This window comes from Dama dama, chromosome X, assembly GCF_033118175.1.
Source record: "Dama dama isolate Ldn47 chromosome X, ASM3311817v1, whole genome shotgun sequence".
Classification (NCBI taxonomy): domain Eukaryota; kingdom Metazoa; phylum Chordata; class Mammalia; order Artiodactyla; family Cervidae; genus Dama; species Dama dama.
The window spans coordinates 133,739,411-133,757,792 of NC_083714.1; the positions used below are offsets into that span (position 1 = coordinate 133,739,411).

The 18,382-nt window shown below is 43.2% G+C and overlaps 1 protein-coding gene and 1 non-coding gene across 2 annotated transcripts in view; one reads left to right on the top strand and one right to left on the bottom strand.

Annotated features, from left to right (window-relative positions):
- MAP7D2 (MAP7 domain containing 2) overlaps positions 1-18,382 on the top strand; it is a 97,796-nt gene that overhangs the window by 7,524 nt on the left and 71,890 nt on the right. The window lies entirely within an intron of this gene.
- On the bottom strand, positions 14,956-15,028 carry TRNAG-CCC (transfer RNA glycine (anticodon CCC)). Its single transcript has one exon. It is a non-coding gene; the product is annotated as a tRNA-Gly (tRNA).

An 18,382-nucleotide genomic window follows, 5' to 3' on the forward strand; every position in this document is an offset into this window, starting at 1 on the left:
CCTGAGCAATTGATCTGTCTTTGGTGGCTCAGACGGTAAAAGCATCTGCCTACAATGCGGGAGACCTGGGTTCAATCCGTGGGTCGGGAAGATCCCCTGGAAAAGGAAATGGCAACCCACTCCAGTACTCTTGCCTGGAAAATCCCATGGACGGAGGAGCCTGGTGGACTGCAGTCCATGGGGTCGCAAAGAGTCGGACACGACTTCGCGACTTCGTTTTGCCTTTGGTACCAAGTTAACTGTTGGTTTAGCAGGTCAGCCAGTGTGCAACCCCAGCTTCTATGGTAGATCTATTAAATGCACTTTCTTCTTATCCCTTCCCTTGTTTTTCTCTTTCTCTCCCACTTTTCATATTCATTTTTGCTATATTTTGTATAAGCAGAAGGAAAGAGAGAGGAGGACATAAAGAAATACCTGAAATTAATAAATACAGAGCAGGAAATGCCCCTACAGCTTGAATTTTTCACCAGACACCAAAAGTCCTTTATTAAGTAGTACTATGTGTCTTTGTTTCAAAACAGCACTTTAATACGTACCCATAACTGGAAATAACCATCTGAATCGTAAACTGGGCGAAACAGGATTCTCCTGCCGCACTTATTTTTAAAAATACCTCCCACCACACACACACACAAGATTGCCCTATGTTCTCTTCCCTTAGCACCTAGGCCTGCACTTTCAGCATTCCACTGACTAGAGAGGCAAATGTCCTTGTGCGGGGGAAGGGGGCCAGTGTCTCCTTTTAGGAGAGTTTGCACTTCTCTACCTTGTTAACTGTGTGTGTTCGGTTCTCTTGAGCACCAGTCAGGGGTGACAATTTGTGGTGAAATATTACGACAGCCTTCATTGGAAGCTTTCTTTGCACGTGGGTAAGTTTTGCTCATGTAGATATCTGTTATGAACAAAACTTTGTTCATTTTCTTTAGTTAGGTAACCAATATTATTGAAGTAGATTTAGTTATATCCTCAGACAAAAAGCCCTCTTTAAAATATTTCTGATTCTAATTGCAGTTTTCTTACTGCGAAACATGTTCCTGCTCTTTTTCCCCCCTCCTCACCCACCTAAATTTCCACTTCACTTGATTTTGTTTTCGGCAGTCATGAATTATTTCTAAAGAATAATTGCTTCTTATTAATGGTCCATTAATTTCTGCATATGGTGGAGGGCATGGCAACCCACTCCAGTTTTCTTGCCTGAAGAATCCCATGGACAGAGGAGCCTGGCGGGCTACAGTCCATGCAGTCACAGAGAGTCAGATGGACACGATTGAGCAACTAAGCACAATTTCTGTGTATCCTTAATCATCTGGGGTGAGAGTAACTCTTTTTTTACAGCAAAACAGTCACGGGAGTGAAATGAACTGTTTCACTCTAGCCTAATCAGCTTGCATTTCTTTTTTTCCAGCTTCCATTTCTCTTACTTGTCTTTTACTTTCTCTCAGTTTTGATTGAGAGACCCAAGAAGACCCAGTGCCTTTCTACTAAAGAGTGTTGAATGTCCTGTGTGGTATATAATTTTACCTTTATTAGTTAAAAATGAAAAGGATTATTGTCCCCTTTTTATTTATTTATTTATTTTGCCCCCTTTTTAAAGGTGTATAAAGATGCCTTGTAGTGGTGAGTAAAGATTTCAGAGTGAGTATCTCTTATGATCAGGCCAATTCAAGCAGGAGATACTATACACAGTGCTGTCCAGTAGAACTTTCTGTTCTCCATGTGTTCCGAATGGTAGCCACTTGCCACATGTGGCTATTGAGCAGTGAGGAACTGACTTTTTGTTTGTATCTGATTTGAAATAATTTTAATAGCCATATGTGGTAACAGCTCCTGAATTGGACTCTGCAGTTAACTAGATATTTACTGACCTTGCCAGGTTAGATCAGAAATGAGGAGTGTGTTTTGGGCTCAAACAAGTTCCTTCAAACCCATCTATTCTTTTTTTTTTATTTAATTTTTATTTTATTTTGGAGCACGGTTAATTTATTTTTTTTCATTTATTTTTATTAGTTGGAGGCTAATTACTTTACAATATTGTAGTGGTTTTTGCCATACATTGACATGAATCAGCCATGGATTTGCATGTGTTCCCCATCCCGATCCCCTCTCCTGCCTCCTTCCCCATCCCATCCCTCTGGGTCTTCCCAGTGCACCAGCCCTGAGCACTTGTCTCATGCATCCAACCTGGGCTGGTGGTCTGTTTCACCCTTGATAGTATACTTGTTTCAATGCTATTCTCTCAGAACATCCCACCCTCGCCTTCTCCCACAGAGTCCCAAAGTCTGTTCTGTACATCTGTGTCTCTTTTTCTGTTTTGCATATTGGGTTATCGTTACCATCTTTTTAAATTCCACATATATGCATTAGTATACTGTATTGGTCTTTATCTTTCTGGCTTACTTCACTCTGTATAATGGGCTCCAGCTTCATCCATCTCATTAGAACTGATTCAAATGGATTCTTTTTAATGGCTGAGTAATATTCCATTGTGTATATGTACCATAGCTTCCTTATCCATTCGTCTGCTGATGGGCATCTAGGTTGCTTCCATGTCCTGGCAATTATAAACAGTGCTGCAATGAACATTGGGGTGCACGTGTCTCTTTCAGATCTGGTTTCCTCAGTGTGTATGCCCAGAAGTGGGATTGCTGGGTCATATGGCAGTTCTATTACCAGTTTTTTAAGGAATCTCCACACTGTTCTCCATAGCGGCTGTACTAGTTTGCATTCCCACAAACAGTGTAAGAGGGTTCCCTTTTCTCCACACCCTCTCCAGCATTTATTGCTTGTAGACTTTTGGATAGCAGTCATCCTGACTGGCGTGTAATGGTACCTCGTTGTGGTTTTGATTTGCATTTCTCTGATAATGAGTGATGTTGAGCATCTTTTCATGTGTTTGTTAGCCATCTGTATGTCTTCTTTGGAGAAATGTCTGTTTAGTTCTTTGGCCCATTTTTTGATTGGGTCATTTATTTTTCTGGAATTGAGCTTCAGGAGTTGCTTGCATATTTTTGAGATTAATCCTTTGTCTGTTGCTTCATTTGCTATTATTTTCTCCCATTCTGAGGGCTGTCTTTTCACCTTGCTTATCATTTCCTTTGTTGTGGAGCACGGCTAATTTAGTTTCAGGTGTACAGCAAAGTGATTCAGTTATACCTATACATATATCCAGTCTTTTTCAGATTCTTTTCCCGTATAGATTATTGCAGAATATTGATTAGAGTTCCATGTGCTATACAGTAGGTCCTTGCTGATTATCTACTTTATATATAGTAGTATGTGTATGTTAATGCCAGACTCCTAATTTGTCCCATCTATTACTGGTTTCTTCTCTACAAGCTCTGGTATTTAGTACTTGTTGTTCGGGTCTTTTCAGATGTGCACATGCCACCAAGACCAGAACTGGCATTTAGCTCATGTGGCTCACATCTTGTCTGCAGTGCCATGATAGATCTACCAGACAAGACTTATTTCTGGCTCCTGGGGGCCCTGGGATGCCTCTTTGTCCCTACTTCAGTTTTGGTTACACAGCTTGGTTGGAGGAGAAGCCAGATTGACTTATAAGGCATCATCAGATCATGAGATGAAATATTGAGCTTTGCAGAATATAGATGGGCTGCGGGGAGAACTTTTCCAGGGGGATGTTGGCAGGGACTGAGATCACAGGAGAAGCCCATGGTGGAAGGTGAGGGTGGCGAGGGTGCTGGGGAGCCATGAGCATTGCAGCTGAAGGAATCAGTTCTCCCTTCTCTTAAGACATGCTCGCTGAAGTAGGCGAGCCTCAGCTCTCTCATCCAGCTTGCTCCTCACAACTGTGGCCTCATGTGCTGGCCTGGGAGAAGAACTTGGTTACTTGTGAGTGCACTGGTACTCTAGGTCATCTGACCTATGCTTTCCAATTCTGACATGCCGTGGTCCTCCACTGCCAGCCCAGAAGGCTGGGGAAAAGGTAGTCTGGTCTTGCTCACTCTGATTAGTGGGATCACCAGCCATGTGGGCTTATTAACCAGCAGACTTACCAGACTTCCCTTCTCCTTCTCCCATTACAACCAAGGCAGGGGGTTCTGTGTCCATCTCTCATGACCCCATCCCCACTGCCAAAGCCTAGGTCAGACTCTGTCGTTTAGGACACAGCCATTATCACAGGAACCTCAGGGGTCTCTGTGTCACTCTCCCTGCCGTGGATCCCTCGTGTTGCACTCTTGTGTGACATTCTCTGACATCAGCCTAGCATAAGCACAGTCTAAACTTCTGCTGGGGTTTCCCAGGTTGGTTGTGTTGGAACAGGACTCCTGCTTACCCCTCCAGTATCCATCTCTGGTCAGTGATCACCCCCAGCTGGTTGTCTCCAGCACTCTCTGCACCCACATGCTTACTGCCCATACTCATGCTTGGCTCACATCTCACCTCTTCCCTGAAGCCTTTCCCGACCACACACACTTTGGGTGAGTTTTTCTTTTCTCTTCCATTTCCGTTATGGTGTTGTTAACACTAATTCAGGTAAATAAGATCACATGGAAATAAACTTGGGGTTGGCATTTGGAAACTAAAGTGCACAGATCTTAAGCACACAGTCTGATGAATGTTTATATGTACATCCATGTAACCAACACCCAGATCAAGGAACTAAATATTTCGAGTACCCAGGTGGCTCCCCTGTGCCTCCTTCTAGACAGAACTCCCTAAAGGTGGCCATTGTTCTCACCTCTTTTCACTATAGGTTAGTTTTACTTGTTTTTGAGGTTTATAGAAATAGATTCTTATAGTATGTACATTAATATTGCAGCAAAATATACATAACATAAAATTTAACATTTTGGTCATTTTTAATATACAGCAAGTACATTCACATTGTTGTACAACCATCACCACCATCCATCTCCAGAACTTCTTAATCAAGTATATAGTTTTTTTGTGTGTCTATTTTTTCCCTTTCAGAATTATGTCTATAAGATTCACCCATGATGTTGCAGATATCAGTGGTTCATTTCTTTTTATTTGTGGGTAGTATTACATTATCTGACTATACATACTATGACTATGACATACATAATACATACTATTATGACTATACATACTAGTTTCTTTTATCCATTCTCTTGCTGATAGACAGTTATTTCCAGTTTTCTATTCTGAATAAAAATGCTATGAGCATGCTTGCACATATCTCTTGATGCCCATACACATGCATTTCTGTTGTGTGCATACCTAGGAGTTGAATTACTGGGTCAGAAGGTAAGCATATGTTCAGCTTTTGCTGATAGTGCCAAACTGTTTTCCAAACAATTGGAAGTAGTTCCCTATTGCTGTTATAACCAGTTACCACAAATTTAGTGGTTTATAGCAATATGAATTTATTATCTTATAATTCTGGACATCAGAAGTGCTAAAGTCAAGGTGTCAGCAAAGTCTTTCTGGAGGCTCTAGGGGGAGAGTCCGTTTCCTTGCCCTCTCCAGCTGCTGGAGGCTGCCTGCACCCCTCAGGTTGTGCCCCTTCCTCCATCGCCAGAGCTAGCAGGATAGCATCTTCCAATCTCCTTTTCTCTCCAATTTCTGCTCCCATTGTGATGTGTCCTCTCTCTCACTCTAGCTTTCCTACCTCCCTTGGGATTACATGGGGCCCAGCTGGAAAACCCTGCATAGTCTCCCCATGCAAGATCCTTACCTTAATCACATCTGCAGAGGCCTTTTTGTCACAGAAGGTAACATTTTCATGGGTCCACGGCTTAGAACGTGGACTTCTCTAGGGGCTGTTATTCTGCCTGCCATTTTGTATTCCCACCAGGAGGGCATGAGAGTTCCAGTTCTTGTACATCTTTGTCAGTCCCTGCTCTTGTCGGTCTTTTTCATTGCAGTCATTTGGAGTGAATGTTGGGATACATACACAGCTGCCTCCCCCAGGCAGTGTGTCCTTCTTTGCTCTGATACAGATTTATTGAGCTGATCATTATTACATTATAAATATGTGTTTACATGCCTCTGTCTTGGCCAAACTGTACACTTTTTCGTGAGACGAATCTCAGAGTAGCCAGTACAATAAGTGCTCCTTGGAGAGTAAGAAATTACTAAGGGCAGTTTTCAGCAGAGAACTGAGCAAAGCTAAAGGTGTAGATGAGAGCCTATGCTTACAATCCCATCTCTGGCTCAAGGTGGGTTTTCTCCCAAATTAAAATAGGATCAGAGCAGAGAGCCTTGTTTCTAACTTCTGCATACCCTTCTCTCTCAAGGTAGTTAATCTATAAGTGAGCAGTGCCCTAGAAGGGGATATGGGCCTCAACTCCTGAGGGCGTTGGTTGGAAATGACTTCAGCATGTATGTAAATGAGAGGGCAGTGCAGTTCCATGGGCCGCCTTATGGGGAGTCTGAACTTGGACCTTTCACAGAGGCTTGGGTTTTCCTTCTCCCTGGACTCTGCTCGTGTAGCAGCATGCTGTAGCTTCTCGCCTGTGGGAGGAAGACCTTTCAAGGTAAGCCAGGCGTCCTTGATCCCAGGGAATGTCACGTGTGTAGACTGAAACCTGCCTTGGAAACTTCAGCCTGGGATTGCTGAGGATGGCGGAGGCAAAGTGGAAGTGATTTTGCGATGCCCCTGGACATGGCAGAGTGAGCGCATCAGTCCTGGGGCTGGGGAGCCTGGTCTGGAAGGTGGGACAAGTGTGAGACAAAGGCAGGCAGGGTTGTGGCTCCTTCGGGAGCATCTGGACATGAGGGGCCACTTCCTATACTTGTTTGTGATGCTCTTCTTGCCTGGGCATGCACCTGGCTCCAGGAGGGTGCTCAGGTTTCAAGGCCCCAGGCTTCTGACCCCAGGCGTTGCAGCAGGCCTGGCTGCTGTGACTTTAACCGTCAGGTGTGGCGTGTGCATGAGGAGCTTGCCGGCCACGTGGCAGAGGACTTTCCCAGCCCTTGTGGGAGAACCTGTGTCCCTGACTGAGCCTCAGCTGGTCAGCACTCAGATCCTGAGGGCGTCGGTCTTCTGAGAAAACTGCTGTCTCAGGGTAGATGCTCCTGGGACAGGCTGAGCAGGGCTGGTGCTGGGGACCTCCTGGCCTTTTGCTGCTCTGCCTGCTGTATTCAAATTGTGGAGAAACTTAGGCACCTGCATTCCTGCTGAGCCCTGTCCCTCTAGGACTTGGACCCTGCTCCCTCTTTGTTCCTTGTCATCCTGGACCAAGGAGGCTAAGAACCCAATCGCTTGGAGTCCCCTCCTCACAATCCAGGTCAGGGTACCTGCAGAGACAACACCTTGAGAACATTATGATAAGTGAAATAAGCCAGTTACAGAAAGACAAATACTGCATGTTTCCACCTACATGAGGGTACTCAGAAGAGTCAAATTCATAGTATCAAAGAGTGTAATAGTGGCTGCCAGGGGCTGAGGGGAAATGGAGAGTTACTCATCAGTGGGTATAAAGTTTCAGTTAAATAAAATTAATAAGTTCTAGAGACCTGCTGTTCAACCATATTGTACAGGTTGAACTTTTTTAAGAGTGTAAGTATCAAGTTAAGTATTCCTACCACAATAAAATTTTTTAAAAATTTTGATGAGTTTATCAGTTACCTTCTTCTGATCAGGTACTGGTGTGGCCACTAACTTGCTGTGGGGCTGTAGATTAGTTTCATGGTCTCTTCCAGCCACAGCTTCTTATGAATATAGTAACAAATTCCTCACAGAGTTGACGGGAGGATTATATGAGATAATGAACACAAAGTGCTTAGTGTGGTGTCGTGCACGTAGCTATGCTCCTTGAGGTCACGGATATCATTGTCATCATCTATGCATTGAGTACAACATGTCTATGAATATAAAAATTATATGTTTGTATATAATATATGTTGTATATTATGCAACATATATATGTAATGTATATATATATGTTGTATACATATATATATTGTATATTGTGTATATATACACATTGTATATATACATTATATATAATATAAGTGTATTGATAAATACTGGTATTGCCTTTCAAGGACCTAGTGACCAACTGAGCTGTGTTTTCTCTAATTTACTTATAATCCAAGTTTGGCACTGAAAACTACCATAAATGGATGTATAAAACTGGACCATGAAGCCATAGATGAGCAAACAATTACAGCTAGAGGACTGGAGACAATCTTTGTGCACGTGGGAATGATCAGAACAGTCACTTATACTTCGGTGCCTGTGGCTAGCAGGACAGCACTACCAGATACTCAGCAAATAGTTCCTGGGCCCCCTCTTAGCCGTGCTGTCCAGCTTCTGCACAGGAATGTTACTGCTGTTTCTGCCACTCAGAGCTTAATTTACACACAGAAATCCTTAAAGTATACAGTTATGCCCTATTCAGGAGCCTCTGTAGCTAGTGGCATTCCTTTTCCCCTTTCTGTATGTCAGACTCTCATCCTTGGTCCTCTTTTTCATTGTTGTTGCTGAGTTCTCTCTGCCCACTTTGTGCAGTTAGCATCTTTCCACAGAGGACACGGGAGAAGAGAGGGACACTCTTATTTTTTGCCGTGTTTTGCTAGATGCTTCACCCCACAAATTGGCCCAGAGCTCAGTAGAAGGTCATCTGACTTTCTGGAACTATGGAAACTGCATTTGGCTTTTGATGAGACAGGAGAGTTGGGTGGTGTGCTGTATGTTTTAAGTTTGGGATTTTAGACTCTGTGCTGACCAATTATGTAAGCCAGTTGCTATGTGTGAATATTTAAATTAGTTACAATTCAGTAAAATAAAAAATTCAGCTCCCCAGTTGCACTAGTGGCTAGTAGCTCCAATATTGGACAGCACAGATACTGAACGTTCCTGTCACTGCAGAAAATGCCATAAGACAATGCTGGTTGTGAGGTGTCTTACAGTTGCAGGCTGTTTAATAGAGTGAAAAGCAGAGATATTTATTTGTGCTGTTCTGTTTTTGATTCTTCTTCCAAGTGACAAGGTTAGATGTATAAGCATTAAATCTTAACTACCTAATGGGTTGAAACCTGACTAATGCAATTAAAATGTTTCAGCCTCAAATCTGTAATATAAAAAGGGTGTTTGCTCTCTGAAGTCCTTTTTGTAGCGCCTTATTACCTTGAAGCAGATATCAAGTATGAATTCTTAGATGTAAAGGCCCTGATTTTTAATTGGTTTTTATTGTAGTACAATATACACAACATAAACTTTGGCATTTTTAACAATTTTAAGTGTACAATTCAGTGACTAAGTGCATTCACAATATTGTGTAATCATCACCATTATCTATTTCTAGAACTTTTACATCATCTCATGCAGAAACTCCCCATTATCCCCTCCCCCATGTCCCTGGTAACTAATATTCTACTTTCTGTATATTTGTCTATTCTAGATACCTCCTCATATAAGTAGAATCATACAATATTTATCCATTAGTGATTGGCTTATTTCACTTAGCATGATGTCCCCAAAGTTCATCCATTGTTGTATTGTGTATCTGAATTTCATTCCTTTTAAGAGCTGAACAATATTCTGCTATATGTATAAAGCACATTCTGTTTATCTGTTCATCTGTCAATGGATACTTGGGTTGCTACCACCTTTTGACTGTTGTGAATAATACTGCTGTGAAATGAGTGTACAGGTATCTTTCTGAGACCCTGCTTTTATTTATTTATTTTAATATTTATTTTTATTTTTTTATTTGGCTGTGCCAGGTCTTAACTGTGGCACGTAGGATCTTCTGTCTTTGTTGCAGCACATAAACTCTTAGTTGCAGCATGTGAGATCTAGTTTCCCAACTAGGGATTGAACCTGGGCCCCCTTTATTGGGAGCACAGAGTCTTAGCCACTGGATCACCAGGGATTTCCTGAGACCCTGCTTTTAATTCTTTGTGGTATATACCCAGAAGTGGAATTGCTGGGTCCTATGGTAATTCTGTCTTTGTCTCTAATTTTTTAAACAGTTTAAAAATTATTTTGAGGTATTGTCCATATAACATAAATTTCAACCCTGTGAAGTGTGCAGTTCAATGGTTTTTAATATATTCACAAGGTTGTGCAATCATCTCCACTAGTCACTGATTTTTATGACCTCTGAGGAACTAGAGTGGGAGAGAGAATCTTGAAGGTGGCTTGGGTGTAAGGAAGGGCGCTTTCAGGATTAGTATGAAACTTTTAAAAAGAAGGATCTTTGTGTCAAATCCTTGAAATGCCACACAGGCTTTAGGAGGAATACTCTGCCCACTGCAGGGCTTTAGGACCAAAAATCAGAAAGGCTCCCCTGCTACCTGACATATTTTCAGCTACTTATGAGGCCTTGTTTTATGGAACAGGGTATTGAATAACCTCACAAATGGGTCACCCTCCTCAGGAATACTCTGAAAGCCTGGTTCTGTAGGATCAGGCAGGCCTTTATGTGGCTTTTTGATGCTTTGTAGCACCTCCTATGTTTGTTTTGTCAGATGTCGTTGCCTGGCTTGGAACTGGTTCTCTTCCTTCTCTGGTTCTGATCCCATATTCTGCAACTACTTTGTTTTCAAACATGAGACAGATTGTTTACAAAAAGTGCCTTATATATTTAATTTTTAGATTTTAGATTGCTCTGCTTTGAAGCAAACAATAAAACTCATCCACTTTTGTTATAACCTACCATGCATACATACCAGGGTGCTCTGATTTTCACTGGTTCTGCTTATGTACTTGTGGTTTTAACATTTGTTACTTTAGAGCTGGTTTCGTTGTGATTTTCTGATAGTTGGCCAGCTTTCTTTCTTTCTTCCTTTTTGGTTTACCATACAGTTTCCCCAGGCTTCCCTGGTGGCTCAGACGGTAAAGAAACCTCCTGCAATGCAGGAAACCCGGGTTTGATCCTTCGGTCAGGAAGATCCCCTGGAGAAGGGAATGGCTACCCACTCCAGTATTTTTGCCTGGAGAACTCCATGGACAGAGGAGCCTGGTAGGCTACAATCCATGGGGTCGCAGAGCTGGACATGACTAAGCAACTAACGTACACACACACACACACACACACACACACACACACACAGTGTTTTCCCCTTCAAAGTATACAGTTCATTGCTTTTTTATCACATTCACAGAATTGTGCAATGTACAACCAACACCACCATCAATTCTAAGATATTTTTATCACCTGCAAAAGAAATCCCATGCCTATTGCCAGTCACTCCCTGTTTCCGCCCATCTCCCACTCCTAGGCAACCGAGCCACTGATGTACTCTGTCTCTCCAGATTTGGGGCAAGCTTTCTTAGATCCTTGTCTACCAGTGATTTCCCCCCCCCCCCAAATTATAGTATAAGCCACCCACTCTGCTGTCTTTCCCTGTTGCTTTTTTGTCATCTCCCTTCCTCCTCCCTCCCTCTCCTTACATTAGCAGGCTAGCTGTAAATCCTCCTTAAATAGTTCTCAAAGTAAATGAGTTGGTAGATGGGGCACAACTACAGGAATTTATCTGACAGATGGATAGACAGCCATTGTTACACCCTGGGACGCCCTTCTAAGTCACCTGCCTTCATTCTGTCACTGTGAGGCTGAATTTCTTTATTTTCCCCAGTTTTATTGAGAAATAATTGATATACATCACTTTATGATGGTTTGATGTATATATATGATGAAATGATTACCACAGTAGATTGAGCTAACATCCATCTTGTCATATTGTTGTTCAGTCTCTCAGTCGTGTCCAACTCTTTGCAACCTCATGGACTGCAGCACATCAGGCTTCCCTGTCCTTCACCATCTCCCATAGCTTGCTCAAATTCATGTCCATTGAGTCAGTGATGCCATCCAACCATCTCATCCTCTGTCACCCCCTTCTCTTCCTGCCTTCAATCTTTCCCAGCATCAAGGTCATTTCTAATGAGTCAGTTCTTTGCATAAGGTGGCCAAAGTATTAGAGCTTCAGCTTCAGCATCAGTCCTTCCAATGAATATTCAGGGTTGATTTCCTTTCAGATTTCCTTGCAGTCCAAGGGACTCTCAAGAGTCTTCTCCAACACCACAGTTCAAAAGCATCAATTCTTTGGTGCTCAGCCTTCCTTATAGTCCAATTCTCACATCCATACATGACTACTGGGAAAACCATAGCTTTGACTAGATGGATCTTTGTTGCCAAAGTAATGTCTCTCCTTTTTAATACGCTGTCTAGGTTTGTCATAGCTTTTCTTCTAAGGAACAAGAGTCTTTTAATTTCATGGCTGCAGTCACCATCTGCAGTGATTTTGAGCCCAAGAAAATAAAGCCTGTCACTGTTTCTATTGTTTCCCCATCTATTTGCCATGAAGTGATGGGAGTGGATGCCATGATCTTTGTTTTTTGAATGTTGAGCTTTAAGCCAGCTTTTTCACTCTCCTCTTTCACCTTCATCAAGAGGCTCTTTAGTTCCTCTTTACCTTCTGCCATAAGGGTGGTGTCATCTGCCTATCTGAGATTATTGATATTTCTCCCGGCAGTCTTGATTCCAGCTTGTGCTTCACCCAGCCTGGCATTTCACATGATGTACTCTGCATATAAGTTAAATAAGCAGGGTGACAGTATACATCCTTGACATATTCCTTTCCCAATTTGGAACCAGTCTGTTGTTCCCTGTCCAGTTCGAACTGTTACTTCTTGACTTGCATACAGGTTTCTTGACCTGCATACAGGTTTCTTGTCATACAGATACAATAAAAACAAAAAAAAAGGAAAGAAATGTTCTCCTTGTGATGGCAGCTTATAGGATTCACTGTCCTAACAACTTTCCTATATATTATATAGCAGTGCTAGTTATAGCCATTGTGTTGTGTATTACATTCCTAGCATGTATTTATCTTATTGTTGGAAGTTTATACCTTTTGACCACCTTCCTTCAATTTTCCCTCCCAGGTTGGCTTTCTTTTGTCTCGCTGGGCTGCAGGGTTCTTGAGAACTAGGCCATTCAGAACCACAGGGCCAGAAGCTGCTCTGGGTTGGACTGGCCTTACAGTGTGAGCAAGTTCTGGGACTGAAATCAAGTGTGCAGTTTCTAGATGTGTAAATTCAGTCACTTCTTCTCTAACTGAAATTGTATCTAATAGTCACTAATGGTAGATCTGCAAATACTGTTGACCCTTGAACAAGGCAGGGGTTAGGGTTGCCCACCCTCCCCACAGTTGAACATCTGAGTATAACTTAGAGTCAACCCTCTATATACATATATTAAAAAGCAGAGACATTACTTCACCAACAAAGGTCCATCTGGTCAGAGCTATGGTTTTTTCCAATAGTCATGTATGGATGTGAGAGTTGAACTCTAAAGAAAGCTGAGTGCCAAAGAATTGATGCTTTTGAACAGTAGTGTTGGAGAAGACTCTTGAGAGTCCCTTGGACTACAAGGAGATCCAACCAGTCCATCCTAAAGGAAATCAGTCCTGAATATTCATTGGAAGGACTGATGTTGAAGCTGAAACTCCAAGACTTTGGCCACCTGATGCAAAGAACTAACTCATTAGAAAAGACCCTGATCCCTGGAAAGACTGAAGGCAGGAGGAGAAGGGGATGACGGAGGATGAGATGGTTGGATGGCATCACCGACTTGATGGACATGATTGAGCAAGCTTCGAGAGTTGGTGATGGACAGGGTAAGCTGGTGTGCTGCAGTCCATGAGGTTGCAAAGAGTTGGACACGACTGAGCGACTGAACTAAACTGAACTATATACATGGTTCCTCCTTATAGGTGGTTCCTCTGTACACGAGATTCCACATCCATGGATTCAACCAACTTTGGATCATGTAGTACTGTAGTATTTAATAATGAAAAAAATCTGTGTGTTAAGTGGACCCACACAGTTCAAACTTGTGTGGCCCAGTATCAACTGTATCAGTGTGTAGCATGCTAATCACTGTTACTGCTGCTGAGAAAATAACTGGTTGCACTTGCATTCAGCATAGCTTTTTGCTTGCTTTTGTAGCCAGATGCCCTGGGTTTGAATCCTGGTTCTGCTCTCTTTATTATCTAGATGACCTTGAACATGTCAGTTCACTCTCGAAGGGGAGAGTAAAATATCCAACTGCACAGCTTGTTGAGAGATTTAAACAAGAGAATGTGGGCAGAGCATTTAATACAATGCCTAGCAGAGAGTGAGAGCTCCGTAAATTAACATTTACGGAGTTAATGTATGCCCTGGTATTAAGAGGGCATACTTTATTGTGTGCTTGCTGTATACAAGGTACCAGGTTAGGTTTTGCAGGGAATAAGCCAAAGCCTTGTGAATGGAATCCGAGCCCTGTTGACGTTACAGTTGTGCCCAGCTGGGCAGTTAACACTGGGGAGGCAGAGACTGGGTGGCATGCACATTTTACTCATCTTTTTAGACTATAAATCTTATTAACTAATTTTCATAAAACATTGTGTTGATTACAAATATCAATGCAGGAAAGATTTGGCTAAGCTTAGTTTCTTGCTGGGAGTTATAGATATTTTCATTTCTTTTGGGCAAATTAAAACATTTTATCATTTACTACTGGCCACTGGTACCTTAATCAGGGCAAACCATCTTGCTCAAAACAAATAACCTTGACAGAAGAGGGTAGTCAGAGCCCTAATTAATGAATCTACTAATTGTGTTTGGTGCTGAGGAGCCAGCAGCAGTGTGGTTTTCAGGCTAGCTGTATCTGTCTCCCATCCCTTCCTATCTGTTGCTCCTGCAATGGAGCGAGTACTAGCAGGCCCTCTCTGTGGAATTTCTGAGCCACGTGAGAGAGTGCGTGGTGTACTCTTAGGACAAGCTCTGTCCTGCCTTTCCTTGTATACTTTGGTTGAGAGAAATAGTATAAACTCCTGTTTGGGGAGGAATTTTGGGGGTTTGCTTATTTCTTAAAGCAAAAAGTGGTGAACATTCTGATGGCAGAGGTTTTGTATCACTTTTAGCCTGGGAGACCACTTTTATTTTTAAATTATTTATTTATTTGGCTGAACTGGGTCATAGTTGCACCATGTGAGATCTTCAGTCTTCATTGTGACTCGTGGGATCAATTCCCTGATCAGGGATTGAACCTGGGCCCCCTGCATTGGGAGTGCAGAGTCTTAGCCACTGGACCACCAGGGAAGTCCCTGTGACACCACTTTTGACCTAGCTCTAGATGTCAGTCAGCTGGTATCTGTGTAGGCTCAGCCTTCAGACCCCTAGGAGGACAGGGCCCCAGGAGCCAGGTGTTAGAGCGCCTCCCAGAGGCATCTTTACACATAGGCTCAAACCCTTGTGTTGTCTTCGGGAAAAAACCTTTCAAGCCCTCAGTTTCTTGTCAGTAAAATGATATGGATGACACCTGCTTCTTGAGTTTGTATTAAGGATTAGAAAGTAAAGCACATAACACACTGCTTTTCATGGGTCAGAGCTGTTGAGAAGCCATTCTAGGCCTGCAAAAGACTGGTGAGTTTCGTTTGTGACCCCTTCAAATTACCACAAAGGCCAGGCCAGTCAATTTCTTTTTCTTTCTTTTTTTCCTCGGCTCTGCCATGTGGCATGTGAAATCTTTGTTCCCTGAGCAGCAATTGAACCCGCACCCCCTACAGTGGAAGTGCAGAGTCTTAACCACTGGACCCTTAGGGAAGTCCCAGTCAGTGTCTTTTGGTCAAAATAACATCCCTGAGTTATTTCATCCAGGGAGAGAAAAAACATGTGACACGTATGCTGACACTCCTCGATCCTACCTGCTGCATGCCAGACTCAAGACACCACCTGGAAGTGGCCTCAACATTCTGCTGATCCCATGCTCCAGTTAGTTGGTCAAGGTCGGTAGGAGAGACACAGTCGAGTTGTCACCCCTGCATCCTGTTGTGTGGGTGAGGCTGCTGGCCTGCACCCCCTCTCCTCCATGGCAGTGTCTTTTTTTTTTTTTTTTTGACTTTTTTTTTTTAATTTTTTTATTAGTTGGAGGCTAATTACTTCACAACCTTTCAGTGGGTTTTGTCATACATTGATATGAATCAGCCATGGATTTACACGTCTTCCCCATCCCAATCCCTGCTCCCACCTCCCTCTTCACCCGATTCCTCTCGAAACATCCCACCCTCGCCTTCTCCCACAGAGTTCAAAAGTCTGTTCTGTATTTCTGTGTCTCTTTTTCTGTTTTGCATATAGGGTTATCGTTACCATCTTTCTAAATTCCATATATATGTGTTAGTATGCTGTAATGTTCTTTATCTTTCTGGCTTACTTCACTCTGTATAAGGGGCTCCAGCTTCATCCATCTCATTAGGACTGGTTCAAATGAATTCTTTTTAATGGCTGAGTAATATTCCATGGTGTATATGTACCACAGCTTCCTTATCCATTCATCTGCTGATGGGCATCTAGGTTGCTTCCATGTCCTGGCTATTATGAACAATGCTGCAATGAACATTGGGGTGCACATGGCAGTGTCTTTTGAATGTCCTGTCTAAACCCAAGCCTGCCTGAACCACAACCTGGTAACACTCTTTGCTCTATTTTTACAGCAGCTAGTCTTTTCTCCTTGTCATCTGTGTTAGTCCTTGTCTCCTTCTAGCTTCTATTGCAGCAGCATCTCTTTTGGTGCAAAAATCCCCAGAAGGCATTTCTAGAAACAGCCTTGACAGAACCTAAGGACAGGTGCTTAAAAGTGGCTCCTGGCACACTCCACAGACATTTATGAGTATCTGACATGTGGTGACCTGTGATGTGTGACACAGTCAACACAGCCCTAGTTTTTCAGAGTTCAGTCTAAAAAGACAAAAAGTGGACAGCCAATTCTTTTATTTAGTTCTTCACTCTATCTTGTGGCAAAGACAGCAGTAATCTCAACCTACAAGGAGAAAGGAGAGAGAGAGAGAGATTTAAGTTTATTCAGCAGCTGGTACCTGGGACCAGATCTGTTTTCAGCAGCATGCTTGTCCAGGCTTTGTTTGGGGACATCCATCCCCTCACTCTGGCGGTGGGGCATCCCACACAGGAGGACAAACAGCAGAGCAGCCCTTCCTTCCTTCTTCGGAGCTGGGGTGTTGGGATAGTCAGCACCGGGGCCAGACTTTGAGTCACTTCAAGCCTAAGTTGTTCTTGGTGGTTCTGTTCCCCTTTGCCATGTATCCACTCTCCTGGCCTCCCTTGCAGCCATGTAATCCAGTACCAGCTAAGAAGCCTTAAGGGGAAGACCACTGGGAAATCTTTCTGGCATCCAAGAGAAATGAGCTTGAGGAGAGAGCTCCTTTTTCCCTATTTTGGCTCCTCCCTTCTTCATCCCGCTCTGCCTGCTCTCCTGTGAGAAGATGACGCTGGGGCCATGGCAGCATCTTGTGATCCAAAGGGGAGATACAGTTCGAATGACTGGAGAGGAAAGCAGAAGGATCTCAGGTCCTTCATCTTCTAGCCACTGAGGTCTTCTAAACAAGACTTTTCCTAAATACCTTTTCATAAAATGTCTTTGTGGTTAAAGCTCTGACCCATGAAAGATAGCATGCTACATGCGTCAGATGTATTTTCTAATCCTTAATACAACCCCAAGAAGCAGATAGCATGTAACCCATTTTGCTGACAAGAAGCTGAGGGCCTGAAAGATTTTTTTTCCAAGACAACACAGGGGGCTGAGGCTATGTGTAAAGATGCTTCTGGGAAGCAAGCTATGGGTTTCTCAGAGGGTAACATCATCATCACCTGGGAGCTTGCCTGAAATGCAAATTCCTGAGCCCCACCCCAGCCCTACCCAGCCCAGAATTCCATGGGCAGAGGAGCCTGGTGGGCTACAGCCCATGGGGTCACAACGAGTCGGACACAACTGAGTGACTAGCACATCCCAGCCCTAGTGAATCGGGCCCAGATTTTTTGTGAATGTGGGGCCCAGAGTTTTTGTTTTCACAAACCCTCAAGGTGATTCTGATGAAAAGTCAAGTTTGAGAGCCACTGATTTAAGCCCTTGTTGCTTTCCTAAAATGGATCCTGGTGGGGTGGATAACAGATGAGCTCTTGTTACCAGTCAGTTCTCCGTATCCCATTGAGGACCAGGCTTGTCTCCATCGCAGCCAGTGGCTGTGACACAGATCTGTTGGCTCAGTGGGTTTGTTGATACCTTTTCCAGGGCAGCCCAGTCAGACCTGCCTGGTTCTGGGGTGTCAGTGTCTGGGTTTCCAGGCACCTGTCTGAGCCCGGCCAGGCCCCCACACCCTGCCACTCCCTGAAGAGCACAGGAAGTATTTTGCCCTCAGAACCAAATGTGCCAGATATAGGTACTTAATTGTTTTCCCTGAGTGAAAGAATTCTTTTATTCAAAGAGTAGAGGGTGATGGAGAAGACCACACTTAAGGGTCTCACAGATACATGAATGGGATGGTATTTGAAGTGTTCAGACAACAAATACTTCCCTGGAGCCTTCTCTGGATTGACTGCTGGGAAAACAGTGGTAAAGAAACTAAAAGGGTATGTGAAGCTGGAGTATCACAACTGCACAAA